General features: G+C 36.2%; 1 protein-coding gene across 3 annotated transcripts in view; it reads right to left on the bottom strand.

The window, feature by feature from the left end:
- FNDC3A (fibronectin type III domain containing 3A) overlaps positions 1 to 17,795 on the bottom strand; it is a 160,841-nt gene extending 143,046 nt beyond the window's left edge. For 2 of the 3 annotated variants that reach the window (XM_045796822.2, XM_045796826.2), the window contains exon 1: positions 17,526 to 17,795. The gene's annotated coding sequence lies outside the window, so the exon portion shown is untranslated. Of the gene's footprint in view, positions 1 to 16,843; positions 17,132 to 17,525 lie in introns of those variants that run through there. The other variant, XM_045796823.2, reaches the window with a different exon arrangement.
- Between the last annotated feature and the right edge of the window lie 351 nt (positions 17,796 to 18,146).

Genomic DNA, 18,146 nt, shown 5'->3' with positions numbered 1-18,146 from the left:
GAAACAGTGTCTTCTATATCTACCTATAATTATCATTAAGATATTAAAATTTTATTACCACCCACCATTACTTTGTCTAAGAGCATATCTGGGCATCTTTTCATTCTCTTGCACAAAAATTTAAAGGAGTAATGTGAGGATTTTATATTTTATTATGAAAATTTCCAAATCCATAGGAAAGCTGAAATAATTAAACCATGAACATCATGTACTTGCCATGTAGGTTCTAAAATTAACATTTTTCTTTATTACATGCATTCCTCTGTCCCATCTTTTCTTTAAAAATGCATTTTAAAGTTGTAGATACTAGTATATTTCACCCCCAAACATGTCAAGCATGTTTCAGTAGCTACTATTCAATATACTTAGCTATTTGAAGGTAAAATTTGCATATAACGAAATGCACAAATCCTAAGAATGCCATTGTGTGAGATATCTTGAAACAAATTCTACCACTACCAGTATTTAAAATTCCACTGCTAATCCCATTCCTCCAAAACTCTGGTTTTCAAACTTCCACATGTATCAGAATCATCGCCAGGGCTTACTAAATAGGTTGTTGGGCCTCACACCTAGTTTCTGATTCAATAGGTGTGGAGTAAGACTCCAAAATTCACATTTCTTTTTTTTTTTTTTTAAAGATTTTATTTGTTTGACAGAGACAGCCAGCGAGAGAGGGAACACAAGCACGGGGAGTGGGAGAGGAAGAAGCAGGCTCATAGCGGAGGAGCCTGATGTGGGGCTCGATCCCATAACGCCGGGATCACGCCCTAAGCCGAAGGCAGACGCTTAATGGCTGCGCCACCCAGGCACCCCCAAAATTCACATTTCTAGTAAGTTCCCAGGTTAACCTCATGCTGCTAGTCCCAAGACCATATTGATCTAAGACTAATGTTTACTTACATATTTTTTTCTTTTAAGTTTTGAATTTAAGTAATCTCAAACAAAAATGACCCCGAGATCAAGAGTCACATGTCCCTCTGACTGAGCCAGCCAGGCACCCCACTAATTTTTACCTAAGTATTAACTGATAATGAAGATATCAACCTCTTAACATTAAGGTATACTTCATTCTTGAAGGCCCCATCCCAGATGTGAATACATTCATATTCTCAAACTAGAAACAGATTAAAATAATTTCCTTGAGGAAAAGAAAATATTTGTAAAGTAAGCAAGTTTAATAAGGACTTTGAAATTGCCTTTGGATATTTCAAATCAATATATTATGAGCCAAATCCATTTTCCTCTCAAAATTGCTATTTCCTATAGGTTAAACAAAAAGAAGAAATTTTCAAATAATCTTGGGAAATGAGAGAGTAATGGTCAACTGTACTAAACAAACATACATCAAGCACATACAATGTGTCAACGAGACTTTTAAAATAACTTTATTAAGGTATATTAGATATTTATCAAATGGCATGTTTAAAGTATACAATTTGATAAATATTGACACAAGAACATACCCATGAAACCATTACTACATCAAGATAATGAACCTACCCTTCACCCTCCAAATTTTCCTATCTGTAATCCTGCCTTTGAATTTCCATATAAATAATGATGTTCCACAAGTGCTTATTTGCCATCTGTATAGCTTTTTGATTAAGTAGCTCTTCAAAACTTTTGCCCATTTTGTTACTGGATTTGTTTATTATTGTTTTAATAGTATTTTGTATATTTTGTATACCAGTCCTTTGTCAGGTAAGTGATTTGAAGATCTTTCTCCCAGTCTGTGGCTTGTCTTTGCATTCTCTCACCAATGTCTTTCGAAGAACATGAGTTTTAACTATGAAGTCCAACTTAATTTTTTGATTTATGGATGGTGATTTTGGTATTGTACCTAAGAGAGCTTTGCCTAATCCAAGATTACAAAGATTTTTCTCCTATGTTTTCTTCATGAAATTTTATAGTTTTAAGCTTTATATTCTACTTGTTCTATCCACTATTGAGGGGTACTGGAATCTCCACTAAAATTTCCATTTGTATATTTTCCTTTGCAGTTCCACCATATAATTTAAAGCTCTTCTTACATGCATAAAAATTTAGGATTATGTCCCCTTGATGATTTAATCCCTTTATAATTATGAAGTGACCCTCTTTATCCCTGGTAATAATAGTCCTTGATCTGAAATCTAACTTCTGATCTCATATAGTAACTCCAGCTTTTTTTTGGATAAGGTTGCCATATTTTTTGCATCCTTTTACTTTTAACTTATATGTATCTTTATATTTAAAGTAGATTTCCTGTAGATATGATATACTTGGGTCTTGATTTAAAAAAAAAAAAAACAATCTAATCCAAGATCGCTGCCTTTAATTACAGTGTTTAGGCCATTCATATGTAATATGATTATTGATATGGTTGGGTTTAAATGTACCATCTCATTTTTTATTTGTTCCTTGTGTTATTTCCTTTTTCTTCTTTATCTGCTTTATTTCAATTATTGTTATATCACTTTATGTCCCTTGTTGGCTTAGTCTATTATTCTTTGCCACTTCAGTGGTTGCTTTAGGGCTTATAATATGCATTTCTAACTTATCATACACTAACTTCAAGTAACATTATACTAATTCAGGTATAAGTATCAGAACCTTGTAATAACATACCTGCAATTTCTCCCCTTCTGAACTCTGTGCTATTGTTTTCATATATTTCACTTACATGTTTTAAACCCTACAATCATTATCATTTTTACATTACACAGCCAACTGTCCTTTAAAGATACCTAAATTTTTTAAAAAATCATATATATTTACCCATTAGATACCATTTCCAGTGCTCTTCATTCCTTTCTGTAGGTCCAGGTATCCTCACAGTTTAATTTTCCTTCTGATTAAAGAACTCCATTTAACATGCCTTTTAGTACAGGACTTAAAATAATATTCATCTTTTGTTGTTTGAAAAGTATTTTGCCTGTTTTTGAAAGATATTTTTGCTTGGTAAAGAGTTTAGGTGATAATTTTTAAAGATATTGCTCCACTATCTTCTGCCTTACATTGCTTCTGATGAGAAATCTGCTATTACTCTTACCTTTGTTCTGTTTTTCTTTGGCTTCTTTTAAGATTTCTTTTCTCTTTGTCACTTGTTTTAAGTGATTTGATTATTATGTTCCTAGATGCCATTTTGTTCATTTTCCTTGAATGGTGTTTCTTGGTTTACAGCTTTTATCAAATTTGGAAAAATTTTGGCCCTTATTACTTTAAATATTTTTTTTCATTCATCTTTTAAATAATTCTCTTTTCTCTGTGTGTCTCATTTTGGATTCATTCTTTCTTTTCTTTTTTTTCATGGAGGCTCCACACCCAGCATGGAGCCCACAGGGGTTGAACTCACCGCCCTGAGATTAAGACATGAGCTGAGATTAAGAGTCAGACACTTAACCAACTGAGCCACCCAGAGGCCCCTCATTTTGGATAAGTTCTATTGCTACGTCTTCATCTTTTCTTTGGCGAGTATAGCATGCCATTAATCTCATCCCTTATCTTATCTCTGACACTGTAATTTTAGTCTAGAAGACCCCTCCATTTACCATGCTCAATTTTACCTCTACCTTCTCCAACATACAGTCATAACTGTTTTAATGTTCTCGGCCACTAGTTCACCATCAAGATCATTTTGGAGTCAGTTTTAAGTCAATGATTTTTCTCCTGTATTACCCGCTTTTTAACAGGCTTAGCAGTTTTGATTGAATGCCAGAGACATTATAAATTTTACCTTGTTGGCTACTGGATATTTTTGCATTCCTGTAAGTATTTTTGAGTTTTGTTCTGAGATGTGGTTAAGTGACTTGGGTTGTGCTTTAGGCAACAACAGAACTGTGTTCTTGTGCTAGACAGGAACAGAGCTGCATTTAGTCTAAGGTTAATTTTTTTCCCACTACTGAGCCAAGATCCTTCAGAGTACTCTTCCAAATGCCCTGTGCATTATGAGACTTTCTACTCTGGCTGGTGGAAAGCACTATTTCTGGCCCTGTGTGAGCCTGGATACTGTTATAGAATCCTTTTAGGTGGCTCTTTTTCTAACCCAGAGTAGTTTCCTTACATATATGCATTTACCAGTACTCTGCTAATGATCAAGGGAGACCCTCTCCAGATCTTTGAGGTCCTTTTTCTGTGTAGCTTTCTCCTCTCTGGTACTCTATCCTGCATAGTCTAGTCTCCTGGGACTGCAAGCTCCATCAACTCAGAGAGTCAGCTGTTACCTACTTGGGATTCCTCTGTGCAATACCCTGGAAACTTTCTCCAGGCAATAATCAGGGCCAGTGATAGGGCTTGCCTTGTTTTCCCCCTTACATTGCCTGATATTGAACATCTTGAGAGCCACTCTTTCAATTTTTTCTACTTTTTTAAGTTGTTTCAGGCAGAAGAGTAAATTCAGTCCCTTTCACTTTTGACAAGGAACCAATTCACTACTTTTTAAAAAATTTAAATCCAATTAGCCAACATATAGTACATCATTACAAATTCACTACTCTTAATTTTTTCTTTTTTCTTTTTTTTTTTGAGAGAGCAAGCGCATGCACTTGAGTGAGGGAGAGGGGCAGAGGGAGAGAGAGAATTCCAAGCAGGCTCCATGCCCAGCACAGAGCCTGATGTGGGGCTCCATCTCACAAACCTGAGATCATGACCTGAGCTGAAATCAAGTGTTGGACACTGAACTGACTGAGCCAGCCAGGTGCCCCACACTACTCTTAATTTTTAATGTACCAATTGGACATTAGAAAGGTGAATGAATTTATTACAAATAGAAACCAATGACCGTGCTTTAGAAGCATGATTTTTTTTAAAAGTATGGTCCAGGGTTCATCAATGGCAGTGTGCTCTTGATATGTCCCAAACTAAAAGAAAAATCAATGTTCTTTTTACAGATATTTTGGGCAAATGACACACAATTCTTTAGCTTTTGTTTCTGTGTAAGACTAAGTGTTTCTTACTAGCAACCTGAACAGTGAGCTCTTATCTGTTAATAAAATTTGTTAAAAGAATGTATAAAGTAAAAATACATTTCAAAAGATTACTTGGGCCTCTAATTCACTACTAAGACATTCAGCTGCCATGCAATACAGTTAGGATTCCCACAAGTTGCAAGGGATACTTCATTATCTATTTATCTATCATCAGTGCTTTCTTCAATTGCCCTGGTTTTTGCAGTATCGTCAATCGGTCATGGTTCTTAAGTCCAACGGCTTTTATTTATTTACTACATGTTTAGCTTTATCATTCCCATATTCAATTTAGTTTTTGGAGAAGGGTGATTAACCCAATAGTGTACAAAGATGCATATATACATTAATGATATTTTTGGCTTATAACTTTAACCTTGTTATTTAAGTAGGTGTATTTATAAACCTTCCGACTTGGCTTATATGGTAACATTTTATCAGTGATTTGCTATTTATGAATTTGTCATTTAAGTAACTAACAACATATTTTTCATGCTAAGTGCAATAACCTGTTTTTATACATAGGGCAGTGTTTATAAGGTATAATTCTATAATATGTTGAACCATATGAAATCATCATTTCTAAGGCAAAAAATATTAAAATAACATGATTTCATATGGTTTAACCTAACAAAAGCAAATACATATCTTAGATATAAAATATATTTCCTTATAAGGTAAGTGACAATTTATACAGATCATTTGCAACAAATTTACTATAACTTATCTTATTCTCTAATTCCTTGTCCACTGGAAAGGTAGAAGTAGAATGGGTAGGGTAGGATGGGTGGGTCTCAGTCTTTTACACATAAATGAACAGAGGTCTAAAACATGGAGTTGAGAGCCACTACCATTACCCTCCAATGCCAGACACACAAAATATAACTTAATTAATTACGCAGTCAGGAGATATAGCCCACATCCTTCCACCAGGTCCCTCCACTATGAAATCACACCTTAATATTAACATGAAAATCTGGTTAATATAGACTTCAAAGGCACTTCTGATGAAAAAGACATCAAAAAGATACATCCAGTCAGGAAACTATCGGAACTGAGAGTAGGAGCTGCTTCCAAGAAATCAACCCCAATCTGTTAAAGGACAGAGAGTGTACACATAATTAAGACCAACAATTTTTTTAAGTGCCATCGTCTTAAATCCTATTTTACAGTTCTAGCTGGTGTTTTCAGAGCACTTGGGTTACCTTTAGAGCCCAAAGTAATTGCATCTGTGACAATTCTATTTTCATCTACAAATACCTTATTGCCCTTTTAAAACATGCTAGCTTATATACTGTATTTACTTTGCTTTTTTAGAATTGCAAATTCTTGGTTATAGCTATCAGAATGACTTTGAATTAAAGACTAAACCTGTAGTTTCTGAATATTTTCTGACCAAAATTAACACCTTGGCATCGAGGTTCACAACAGAAGGGTTTGCATTCCCCTGTAAAAGCTACTGAAGTAGCTGCACCTTAACTTCGCCATATTTAACACGTTTCCTTCTAAATAGAGAATTTTATCATAAGACATCACAAGAAAATCAATAAACATTTCTGTATTTCCTATAAGAAAGATTTGCCTGTAAAACCCAACGTTTTAACATTGCCCTGAGATAACCAGATTCTTTGTTTATAAATCTATTATTCCTGAGTTCAATATTATTGCTTCTAAATACACCCATCTTCCCTCATGTTTTTAAAAAAATTTTCCTTCTTTTTAGCCTACCTTTAGCTCAAGCTGATGACATCAGTCCTAGAATTTACTACCAACTTTCTTAAAATATTAGGTTCTAATATTGAAAGGGGGTGAGGAATAAAAATATCTAGATAAATGAGACTTGAAAACTATATTCAATATTATAATTTTACATTTGAAAAAAATTGCTTTTATAATAGAAATTCAGAAAATAAAGTATACTAAAATTGTCTTGTTTCGCAGGTATGGTTATAAAGGTTGAGAATCATTCATCTACAATTCTCGTTTCTTTAACCTACAGTAACAGTTTCTGACCCAACGCTATACTGAAAGTGCTATTTTTAAATGCACCAATGACTTTAGACACCAAATGGGAAGCTTGTGAGTGAAGGGAGGTGTTATTAAAAATTACACAGAAAAAAGAGTCATACCTCAAGACTGTCCAACAAGAAGGTATGGCTCTATTAAGGACTAATCATAATTGCCAAATCCAAACCCTTTTATGTTTTATTATTTTTGTTACATCACAAAAGTTGTACATTTTATACTTAAGAACAAATGTACAGTCATCATTTTTAATTCTTCCTCCTGTCCCTATATCCAACTTCCATTTCTACAGCTTCCCACTGCGGAAGGTACCCTTTCAGGCTTGTTCTCTGCACTTACTTATGTATATATCAGGTTTTCTGGTTGTTACTTAAGTCACATGACATGTACTGGTCAGTGTCTTTCTTTTTCATATGACATATTGCAATATTTTCTTAAAGAAGTACATCTGTTATCTATTTCATTCTTTCCCAGGCTGCCTAATATTTTCCTGTAAGAACATTATCATAACTTAACTATTCTAATGCTAAACAATGAAACTGCTTCCATTTTTCTCCATACATTTCCTCCTCTGCAAGAAATAACCATGTAATAGTCTATACGAACCCATGATAGTATTTCCAGACAGAAATAAAACTTCTGTTCAGAAGTATGCACTTTTAAAGTAGATACTGCTGAACTTTTCTCCTCAAAAAGATATGGCTATTTATACTTTGTTCAATAGTTTATAAATGTATACTTTCCAATTTCACTTCATAATATTAAGGTTGTCCAGTTTTTAATTTTATTACAAATTTTTTTAAAAAATCACTATGTCATTTATGTTTTCATTTGAATTTCTCAGAATACTGGCACTGATGAATAACTCTTCAAAACTTTATAGGCTATCTATATTTCTACTTCCATGAATTTCCTACTTATATTCTTTATTTTCTACCAGGTTGGTTTTTATTTTTTTTTCCCCATCCTGATTTGAGAGCACACCTTGTATACTTTGAATATTAGCTTCATCTATTACATGTCAAATCTGTTATTTGGCAATTCAGTTGCTTGTCTTTTTAACAGCATCTAAGTTTGATATCTCACTTGAAAGGCCTTCTCTACTCCAAAATGTTTTTTAAAATTCATTTCTAAAACTTTTGACACTTTATTTACTTATATTTAGTCCATCTAGATTTTAGTTTTGATAGTGCCACAAAGTGGGTACCTAATTATCTTTACCTCAACTGGATAGCCAATTGTCCCACACCATTTATAGACTAGCTCTTCCATTACTAGGTTTATCAGACAAGAAATTCTTCCATATCCATGGAGTTCCTCCTGAATTCTATATTCTGTTCCTATGATCAACATGCTCATTCCTACTCCAAATTCTTATTTTTTAATAACTGTAATTTTGTAGTATGTTTTGATTTTTGATAGGTATGTTCACCATTGTTATGCTTCTTTTTGAAATTTACTTAGCCATTCTTAGGCATTTCAACTTCTCAAAACTTGAAACATCAGTTTGTCAAATTCCATTTTAAAATCCTACCATAATCTAATTAGGATTACACTGACAATTTTCTCATTTGGTAAGAACGGACATTTTTATGGTATTAAGTTGTCACACTCAGGGATATAGTATGCTATCCATCCACTCAGATCTTCTTATAGTATTCTTTATATAGCTCTTGCATATTTTAAAATGTTCTTAAGTATTTTATAATTTTAGCTTCTACTTTTTTACTGTTTTTCATAGTTGACTACTGCTGGTGTATAAGAAAGCTAATGAATGTTCTAAGTTATAGCCAGCTGGTTTACTGAAATCTCTTTGACTCAAATCATTTTGTGTTGACTCTGTTGTATTTCCTAGGCAATCATATCAACTACAAATACTAACAGTGATATATCTCACCTCATCCTTCACACACCCCTTATTTAATTATTTTTCTTGCTTCTTAATGCACTGGCTGAGACTTTAGGGCAAATATTATGTTCCTATCTTTTTATGGAAGTGCTTCTAATATTTCACTAGATATTTAATACAGGCTTCTGATAGAGACCCTTTACTAGGTTATTTCTTGTTAATAGTTATTAGGGACAACTGAATTATAGAAAATGATATATTTAGCACCAAAGAGATAATCATATAGTTTTATTCTTTCATCTATGAATATAGGGAATTATGTCAATATGTTTCCTTATACTGAATCAATATTATACTCCTGGAATTCAACACATTGGAACTAGTATGATTAAAAGCTGAGGCTCTGGAGTCAGGTGTCTGGATTCAAATCCCTAATCTTTCACTAACTAGTTGTGTGATATTAGTCGTGTTATTTAATTCTTTCTACTTCAGTTTCCTCATTTTTAAAATGATGACAACATTATCTACCTCAGAGGATTGTTTTAAGGATTAAGTAAACTGATATACGTAAAGTTGTTTGAACAGCAGTCAGAACACAGAAAGTATTTAATATATGCTAATTTATTATTTACTGAGTGCCTTATGTTTGCCAGGCATAGGGTATGCAGCATGGCAGGGGTCACCAAACTAAGGCCTGTGAGCCAAATCTGGCCCCCTGCCTGTTCTTGTAAAGCTTTATTGGAAAACAGTCATACCCAACGTTTATAACTTATCTATGGCTGTTTTAATGCTCCTACAATACAGTTAAGTAGTTGTAACAGTCCATACAGCCACACATCTTAAATATTTACTGTTCCTTTATAGGAAAAAAACCTGCCAACTCCAGCAGTACTGTTTGAACTCAAGAAGTTCATAATCTAATAGATGAGACAGACAAGAATTATATATGCTATGGTATGATACATACACAATCATGGTATTGAGGGCATTACGGAAACATGGCAGTTCAGTAATAAAAGACAGGAAGGATTTACACAAGTGAAAAAAAGGCAAGAGAAGATGTATTTTATTTACCCTTAATTATTCTTAGATATGCATTTGTTTATATGTCTTTACTTCTCATCCTACTTTGTGAATTACTAGAGGGAAGGGAGTACGACATTCTTCTTTGTGACATTCATATTGTAAGTATCTAGGACATTTAAAGAATTAACAAATGATAGATGAATAATAAATGGTGAAAATGGTGAATGGTGAAAAGAATAGGCAATTTAGGTGACAGTGATTAGACATGTCAACCGAAGTTCTAGATAAAAATATCCTATGGCAAGCAGTTTACTTGCCATGTTAAATGGGCTCTCTTTTAATCTTTATAACAGCCAATTATAAAAGATAGATCCTATTATTACCCCTCTTTAAAGTGAAGAAACTAAGGCCTGTAGAGGTAAAGTGACATGTTCATGTTTATACACAGCCAATAAGGGAGGAAGCCAACAAATAAACCTCTGTCTAATGTAAAACATATGCTCTTTCTACTACAAAGCTGAGAATAGATAGAGTCACAGGATATTGACAGACAATATACTTTGAAATAGAGCCCAAAGACATTATAATTGATGCAGCAGAATTATGGTATGATTTTAGTATCTAAAACCGAGCAATGATTTGAATAGAACGCAAGTTTTTGAAAATATTAGTCTGGAAGCAGCCTGAAAGATGGATTAGAGGGAAATTGCCCCTACATTTTCTCCAAAGGCTACTCTAGCACACACATTAGGCCAATTTTAGCAAGGTTCAAGTAACAGATTTAAAAAATACAATTGCAGGAGCGTCTGGGTGGTGCAGTCAGTTAAGCATCGGACTCTGGGCTTCGGCTCAGGTCATGGTCTCAGAATCCTGAGATGGACACTTACGTCAGGCTAAGCACTCAGCGTGGAGTCTGCCTGGATTCTCTCTCCCTCTCCTTTTGTCCCTCCCCCTAAAATAAATAAATAAATATTTATAAAAAATATAATTGCTAGCATACAGTGGTGGTTGAGGAATAATGATGCACCAACTGATCTGAAGTATTGGAAATAGCTGGTCCCAACACTTATAGAAGAAACAAAAAACTAGTAACTAGAGTGTAAGAAAAAAGTATATATTGCAAATGAAAATATTACATGGAAAAAAAATCAAGTTTTAAGAACAAAACTGCAAATTGAGAATGCCTGTCTTAAGCAAACCAAAAAAATCTAGAAAATGAAAACATAATGAAATCACATATTATAAATATTTTCATTTTACAAATTTAAGCAAATCTTAAGAAAAACTGATTTTGACATAAATAACTATTCCAAGCTCAATCTCAAAAGTAGGTGTTGTACATAAAACCTATTTCTGCAAAAGAAAGCATATCATTACTTTTTAAAGAGAATTCTTAACTGTGCTTTAGAATGCATTAGAACACCTACTCAGAACCCCCAAAGTAGGAAGATTTTTTTTCTCTCACTGGGGAATTGAATAATAAATCACTTAAATTTTCTAACTTATTCTGTTCAAATATGTATTGAAATGTGGATTCTGAAGAAGGAAAACAGAAAATACCTACCAGATATTTGTGACAGAGGCTGATTAACACAGTCTAATTTATTAAACTTAGGTTACTTTTATATCAAGGTTTATTTCAAAGTACACATCAAATTTACTTTTTATTTCTAACTAAGCACAAGAGATCTCAAGAAGCGAGAAAGGAAGAGAGACTGAAAGTCACTCAAAAGCAACAGTTTTATCTGTAAAATAAAAATACTAATACCTATCTGGCATGTCTGCATAGGATTTTAAAAAATTACGAAGTATAGGGCCTAAACACCAATGAGAGTTCAACAAGTGGATCTTATTACTATACACACAGGAATAGTATTCCACTTGAAAAAAAAGAAAACCTTAAGGAATACACTTTTGTGTATAATTTTTATGCCACTATGGAAAAGACTAGCTGAAGCTGCCTGGAATATAAGATCAGTATTCCCTTGCAAAAAGGAACAGAGGCATTGGATATGGACCACAATGAAAGAGTAATAAGAGAAAGAAAGCTTTTACATGCATTCTGTTTGCTAAAAAAGCAGTTAAAACTTTTGAGTAAACTAAACGTTTATTGGAAGCACATTTGCAAAACTTTGGAGGATAAAACATGAATTCATGATTTCTGGTCTTACTTAAAAAAAAAAAAAACAACCAACAACACCAAAAACAAAACTGCATTGCTTCCAATATAGCAGTATTAACATAAGCACTTATTTGGTACTTTGTTTTCATGGTTTCCAACATCTCTTTGGGTGCTCACAATATTTCTGTGGGGAAAACAGGATAGGTATTATTCTCAATTTTAATGACTGGGAATTTAATATGGAAAAAAACTAATCTGAGATCATATGGCTAATAAGAGTAAAGCTGGAACTAAGATCCATGGTACTTGATCTCCTAAAAAACAAAACAGCTGGAATGACCCAGCTGTTTCAAGCACTGGCAAAAGGGAGGTGGGAGAGTGAATTGTTAATTTCCCTTTAAAGCAAAATTTAAAAGCCAAATTTTTATTAGGTAGCAATTCATGGAGGCTGAAACTTAGTTCAAAAGGTTTATACTGCCTTACGATATAAAATAGTATACATATTTACAAAGTATGACAAATGTTCATATAAATAATTACAAAAATTAACTTAAGTTTTGAAGTTTTATTTATTTGGTTGGTTTCAATGTTTTTAAGAAGGGAAAAAAGAAAACACACTGATTTTATCTAGGCAGCTCTCCATCTTATTCATCTTTACTTTTTTCAGCACCTAATATTATCCTTCATATATAGAACATATTTACTAATGCCTTCAAATCAAAAAATATTCTATGCCATATTCTTGCTCTCCTGATACAAAATTATGTCATTATTCTTGATGACAGAGTAACCCTAGCCAATTCATTCACGCAACCATAACCCGAGGCACCACTATTCACCTGGTAATGGTACGTGAAACACAATGTGAAGGAAACAATTGTTTCAGAAATACACATCTATAAATTTAGAAACTTCAAAGAGCTATTTCATGTAAATGAATTTTCAAAATAACTGATACTTAATCTTTAAATCACCATAACTTATCTTTAAATAATCTTAATGGAACTATTTCATTTTTTTAAAAAATTTAAAAAGATTTTATTTATTTATTTGTCAGAGAGAGAGAGAGCGCAGCATGCACAAGTAGGGGGAGTGGCAGACAGAGGGAGAAGCAGGCTCCCCGTTGAGCAGGGAGCCCAATGCCGTACTAGATCCCAGGACTCTGGGATCATGACCTGAGCCAAAGGCAATGCTTAACTGACTGAGCCACCCAGGCATCCCTTAATGGAAATATTTTAAGAGAGATTTCTACGTCTTCTTTGCTTTAATCTGCACCCGACACAACCTTTTCTTGATGACTCAAGTCATCAATGTAAATATCAATTATTAGAGTATTATGTAACACAATGACTCTTCTTGGAGTTATTGAGAGGTGCCCGTTTATCTCTTCACTAACTCATCCTAGACTACTTTTAAAGACAAGGTTTCCTACCGCAAGGTCCCTATTATCACTTAAAAGCCACCAGTACCCTGGCCAAAGTTTATAAAATGCCAGCTGCAGTGTAAAATATGTAAAACCAGGCAGATGATATACTTAACCTTATACAAATTTTAGATCAAGCCATGATGAAGCTATTTTCACTCCTCTAAGGCCTGGCTCAAAGCTTTTCTTCTTTCACTTCCTAGTTCTGAAACCTAGTCTAGGCATTGCTAGAAGTTTGGCCACAAAATAACAATTACAATAATGGTTATTTCTGCATATTTTCTTTATTTTTACTATAACATAGGGAACAAATATAAATAACAGTCATAACAAAACGCACCAAAGAACCATGTAGACAAATGACATAAGGCATCTCACTTTATGTGCCGTAAGGACAATTACCTAGCCCAATTATTAGCCACGAGTCAGCAAACTAGGTCCACTGGCCAAATCCAGCCCACGGCAAGCTTGTTTTTGTTTGGCCCTGGAGTTAAGAATGATTCTTATATTTATAAAAAATTATTTAAGAAATAAAAAAAAAAATCCTCAAGAGAGACAAGTAAACTGCAAAGCCTAAAATATTTACTAACTGCCACTCTATAGAAAGTTTGCCAATTCCTGACCTAATCTGTAATAAACAAATACATATAAGACATATACAGCTATCCCTTACACATAAAGTTTAAGCTATTAATACGTCAAAGCAGACATATAGTTCTTTCAGTGATGAGTTCATAATGATACAGCCAAATTATCTTCTCCAGCCCTGCCTATTCCTTCTGATCATGCCCTGCGGCTTAGCCAAAATCTGTAGGCAACCTTCTTTCTTCCTCTCAATAGTTACCCTTGGATGCTCTCAGACTGGTCTCCTTGCTCCTACTTCCAGCCCTGGATGTCAATCTTTTCTGGAATGTCTTTCCTTTTGCTAAGTCCTTCCCAAGCTTCAAGTCTGACTTCTTCCAAGTGCCCTCCATGATCTTCCAGCCCTCAGTGGCCTCACTTTCTTTCAAATTACAGTCCTTGCCACACAATTCAACAATAACATCTTATATTTTTGCTAATGATTTTCTGTATGTTAGTCTAGTATCCACAACTATTTTCTGAATAACTTGAAGGAAGGAAAGATATCACACTGCATTAGTATCCTCACTTTAATAGCAGCTCATCATCCTCTGAGCACATGTCATCTCCCAAGTGTACCTCTCTATCTTGGAGAAAAAATAACCTTAGGACTGGTAATGGGTGAGAAGTGACTGGAAATATCAAAAGATAACACCCACAAAGTAACTTGATGGAAGACCATAAGTTACACTGCAAACTTACAAAGTGAATGTGAAAGACAAACAAAACTAATAGTGGAAGGATAGAAAGATAAGGATCAAGAGATTAAGAGATCACTGAATAATACCCTGAAATGAGATCAACATATTAAGAAAATTACAAAAGCTTACAATACATGTTAAAAAAACAAAATTTGCCTTTCAACACTATTGGCCATTAATTTGCTTTTAACCAGCAGCTCTTGACATTGATATCCATAAGCACCTTTTTTTTTTTTTTTTGCAATGTGGTAACTGAAGCACTAAAAACTTCAATGGGATAGACATACACTGTGTTCTAAATCTTTAGATTTTCAATATTCTAAATTTATTTAAGTGTGCTAGAGATTGTGAGAAAAAAAATCATTTGTCATTTGATTACCTGGCTAATAAAATTGGAAATCATGTGCATACCCCTACATCACTCTCAAAGATACCACCTAGATTCATTTTCATTCAAAAGTACAACAACAATATAAAAAAAAATTTTTAGTACTTCATCAAACAGTATTATAAAAATATAAGCAAAATATAAGGTGCACAAGACTTGCATGTATGAACATAAAAAAAGTTTTAAACAATCATATATATTACCCATGAGTTTAAACTAAAAACTGCATATTATAAATTAAATGCTCTTTACCTAAGGAAAGCTACAAAAGACAATGAGAATATTAATCATATATTCCTTCTTTTTGTCCTGGGTTTTATAGTCTCTCAGTCCTGACCTATGCCTGGCTGCTCGGAGAAGAGGGAAACAGTTTTCTTAATTAGTAATAAAATATGCTTAATATTATACTGCAGAAATTTTACAACTAAAAAGTAATTATTAAATGCATGGTAAAATGAATCAGCTCTCAATTACTCACATGATGAGGGGAAGTGATGACACAGATGACACCAAAAGATAATCCTAGCATCAGTTTTTTCAAATGCATATCATTAATTTGGGAGAAGCAAACTGCCTTTATAATCACATTTGACTAAGTCCAAAATGTTTATATTCCCTAAACATTCAATGATTTTGAGGTTTCGAAAGGAGAGACAAAAGAGAAAAAGAGGGAGTTAATTCAAAAGCATACAGGTGGCTTTGGCAACCAGCCTGGGATAAAAAAATTTCTGTCAACCTACATAAGAAAACAGAGATAATCTATGAAGAAATAGAAAAAAAAAAAAGTAAAATTTACCAACACGGTGCTAAAATTTTTAAATAGAACGTTATTTATAAAAATTTTAATGAGATTTTTTTTCCTGTTAAATCATCCTTTCTTCCCACTAAGTAGTAGTATTAGTGATGGCAAGAATTACCAGTGGACCAAAAAGCTGACAGCAAATTTTAGGTTCTGTGTTATAAAAGATGTGTCAAAAATCCTTTTTATCATTGTTTTCTGTTAAGCCCACCATCTGTCTCAACAGGCACTTTATCTCATTACTTGAGATAAATCAATTCAACCAAGAAAATACCAAAAAGGCAGAGGATTCATTCCTCTGGAATATTTTTAGGTGATTTAAATAAAACTTACATGATGGCAAGAATTACAGATTTAGCAAAAACACAAAAAGTAAATATTTACCCAAATACAAGATCATAGCCACAAATCTCAATTAGTTGCTGCCTAACATATGGCTCCAACTCCTGAGTGGCATATGTTTAGCACTGGTGCTGGTAATAGCATGGTGGTAAAATAGTATAGTAGCAGTTCAACTTTAGTTATTTCATTCTTATAATACAGAAAAACACTTCAACTTTGGTTTCAAGAACTAAAAACACAGACCACATTAAGAAACAATTATGTTGCTCGGTTTTAAAAGCCCATACTGAATACATCTGAGGATTATACTGCATAAAGGGGAAAAAAATCTTATCAGCTCAATATTCTTAGTTAGAAGATGCTCAGACACAAAGGTGTCCAAAGACACTAACATAATATTTCACAAAAGAAAATCTCTAATTCACGATTCCTAGCACCCCAGCAACCATTACCCACACCACCCCCCCCCACCCCGCAAAAATATCCCAAGGCTTTTAATGCTAACAGTTTGATAAAGGTACGATCAACGACTACTTTAATTAAAACAGCCACCGTTGTGCTCCAGACTATATGACAAAATTATTTGTTCATTTTCCTTTACCTAACGCACGGCGTCCCTCCACAGCCGTGTCAAAAGTTCAAAGATCCAGGTTGTTAAACAGGGCGAGGACTGCAGCCTCGAGTCAACCTCCTGACTGAACAGGTGGTTAACTAAGCCGGGTAGAGGAACGGCCAGGTACTGGCACTAGCCAAACAGGATCAAACACACAAGGGCGGGTTTTCGAGGTTTTAACCCCAAGATGAACGGGGGGAAACTCTCTTCAAAAAAGCGTTCAAGTTCGGCGGCTGCCGGCGGCCGAAGCCCAAGGCGCGGCGGCCGCTCGGCGATCTTCTCCGGCGGGCTTCGCACTCGACCCCCGAACCTCCGCGAGCGGCGCTGCTCACCGCCGGCCGGGGGGCGGAGGGAAGGCCGCCCGCGCCCCCGCGCCGCCTCCTCCGGCTGGTGGCGGGGCCTCAGTCGCGCCCCCGCAAGCGCCTCCGGGCGAGACTCAAGCCCGGCAGGTGGCCGACAAGTTGACGGGTCCTGTCCCCGACCCCACTCCCCCCTGCCCACAACACGCCCACGGGACGGGGTGGGCCGGGCCCCTCGACGGGCCCGAGCCCCGCTCGGCGCCCCGGCCCCTCAGACCCAGCCTAACGGTTTCCGTGGCGCCTGCTCCGGGACGAGAGTGGGACCGCTCGGTATCCCCCGCCTTCCCCGAAGGGAGCGCCCGCGCTCTCACCTCCGAGTCACGCCGCTCTGAGGCGGAGGAAGGCGGCTACCCTGGCGCCTCTTCTTCGGGTTCCTGATCGTTCTCGCTCTACCTCAGCGGCAGAGCCAGCTCTCGGGGCCGCTGCGGCCGCCGGCGCACTGACTGTTGGGGTGGTTTTCCGGCAGTGACGGCGCCGCCTCAGCCCCGCTCTTCGCTCCCTCTCCGCGTAGCTCCCGCTTTCTGTTTCACCCGAGGGACCACGAACGCCGCCGCCGCCATGCTTACTACGGAGCCGGGAGGAGGAGCCCGGATTCGGCGCGCCCAGTGCGGCTGCGCGAGCCTCGCCGACGGCGCCCCCGGCCGGCCCGGACCCCGCGTTCCCGCCCCGCGCCCGAACCTGCTGCCCTGCGGGTCTTTCCCGGGAGCGCGAGTCGCCCGCCGAGCCCCTGGCGCTGGGCGTCCGAGCGCCCCCTTCCCGCTCCCAGGGCGCCCACCGCTCCCCCGGGGCTGCAGGCTCTGTCCTGAGGCCTGGCTGCGCCAGGTTAGACTTAGCATCTGCCGCGGCCAGCCTGCGAGCGACACTAGGGAAATGTCGAGTTAATTGACGTTCCTAGGGCCACTCACGCAATTCTCAGTCCAAACTGTAAAAGG

The sequence above is a fragment of the Ursus americanus genome, chromosome 10 (genome assembly GCF_024610735.1).
Source record: "Ursus americanus isolate L20-20 chromosome 10, mUrsAme1.1.p, whole genome shotgun sequence".
NCBI lineage: Eukaryota > Metazoa > Chordata > Mammalia > Carnivora > Ursidae > Ursus > Ursus americanus.
Note: the sequence above shows the minus strand (reverse complement) of the source record. Positions and strands in the feature narration are given on the sequence as shown.